The sequence below is a fragment of the Bos indicus x Bos taurus genome, chromosome 8 (assembly GCF_003369695.1).
Source record: "Bos indicus x Bos taurus breed Angus x Brahman F1 hybrid chromosome 8, Bos_hybrid_MaternalHap_v2.0, whole genome shotgun sequence".
In the NCBI taxonomy this organism is placed as follows: domain Eukaryota; kingdom Metazoa; phylum Chordata; class Mammalia; order Artiodactyla; family Bovidae; genus Bos; species Bos indicus x Bos taurus.
The window spans coordinates 83,896,129-83,898,380 of NC_040083.1; positions in this window are offsets into that span (position 1 = coordinate 83,896,129).

Here is a 2,252-nt window from a genome sequence, read left to right on the forward strand (position 1 = left end):
GAACTGTGAACTTCCAGATGTGCAAGCTGGATTTAGAAAAGGCAGAGGAACCAGAGATCAAATTGTCAATATCCACTGGATCATTGAAAAAGTAAGGGAGTTCCAGAAAAACGTCTACTTCTGCTTCATTTACTATGCCAAAGCTGTTGACTGTGTGGATCACAACAAACTCTAGAAAATTCTTCAAGAGATGGGAATACCAGACCACCTGACCTGCCTCTTGAGAAATCTGTATGCAGGTCAGGAAGCAACAGTTAGAACCGGACATGGAACAGACTGGTTCCAAATAGGAAAAGGAGTACGTCAAGGTTGCATATTGTCACCCTGCTTATTTAACTTCTATGCAGAGCACATCATGAGAAACGCTGGGCTGGAAGAAGCACAAGCTGGAATCAAGATTGCCGGGAGAAATATCAACAACTTCAGATATGCAGATGACACCACCTTTATGGCAGAAAGCAAAGAAGAACTAAAGAGCCTCTTAATGAAAGTGAAAGAGGAGAGTGAAAATGTTGGATTAAAGCTCAACATTCAGAAAACAAAGATCATGGCATCCGGTCCCATCACTTCATGGCAAATGGATGGAGAAACAGTGGTAGACTTTTTTGGGGCTCCAAAATCACTGTAGATGGTGACTGCAGCCCTAAGATTAAAAGGTAGTTACTCCTTGGGAGAAAAGTTATGACTAACCTAGACAATAAAGCAGAGACATTACTTTGCCAACAAAGGTCCATCTAGTCAAGTCTATGGTTTTTCCAGTAGTCAAGTATGGACATGAGAGTTGGACTATAAGGAAAGCTGAGCGCTGAATAATTGATGCTTTTGAACTATGGTGTTGGAAAAGACCCTTGGGCTGCAAGGAGATCCAACCAGTCAATCCTAAAGGAAATCAGTCCTGAATAGTCACTGAAAGGACTGATGCTGAAGCTGAAACTCCAGTACTTTGGCCACGTGATGCGAAGAGCTGACTCATTTGAAAAGACCCTGATGCTGGGAAAGGCTGAAGGTGGAGGAGAAGGGGACGACAGAGGATGAGATGGTTGGATGGCATCACTGACTTAATGCACATGAGTTTGAGTAAACTCCGAGAGTTGGTGATGGACAGGGAGGCCTGGCGTGCTGCAGTCCATGGGGTTGCAAAGAGTCAGACACAACTGAGCAACTGAACCGAACTGATAGCCAATAAAAGGACAGAAAAAAACTGATAGAATATGTGTAGGGCATTCCTGAGATAGTTTAATTAAGAACATTTAGCTTATTAACTAGAAGTTGGAATGTGTTTTAATTTTCACATTCCTCAAAATGCCATCTTGTTCATTTTATCATCTGTCTGGATAGGCCAGATTAGAGCAGAACAGAGGGTTTCCAGACAGACGTGTCCATGGGGAAAAAAGGTTGGGATTATAGGTCTAATTATTTTAAAATGATGTCTAAATTTAATGTCTAAAACTGAAAAACCAAGAAATCACAGTATAACATGTTAGGTAGAAATTCGGAAATCATGTCAGAAGAAACAAAATTTCTGAAAGTGCATATATCTGGGGAGCACGAATTGGGGATGCACAAGGCTACTTGATGTTACATTTGTCTACTCTGGAGATGGAGGGTATAACAGATTTAAACACGGCCACAGATTCTGAACACTCTTTGCACTGAGACGTGAGCATCTATGTCCCCTCACTTTTGAGTCTCGGTTGGCTCAGTGTCTGTTTTACCCTATAAGATAAAGTGGAAATAACTGAGCCAGTTTCTGGGTTAGGACTGAAGACATCTGCTTCCTGCTCCTAAAATAGGAACAGGAAGAAAATTGATTGCTATGAAACTGAAAGTTATGTTGCTATGCTGTGAGGAAACTAATGGACAGGCACTGAGTGAACAGGCCATTTTAGAAGTGGATCCTTTAGTGCCAGCTGGGCCACTCCCGTGACATACATGGAGTAGAGATGAGCAGTCCCCAAAGTCCTGAAAAAGTTGCTTATCTGTGAGCAAAGTGAACGAGTGTTAATAGGATGACTTGTTATGCAGCAATAGGTAAGATGGTACAAATATAGTCAACATCAAGAAAAGGTGGAGTTATTTGTCCTGCTGAGGGGTGGGTGCCATTTTTCATGAAGTCTGAAGCCTTGGAAACAGGAATTCTGAATGACTCTTCAGTTACTTAGCTCCTCCGACTCTGTTTACTGAGCACCCAGTTAAAGCCAGACATAGTTCTAGGTAGTACCGACATAACAGTTAACAAACCAGGTGATATC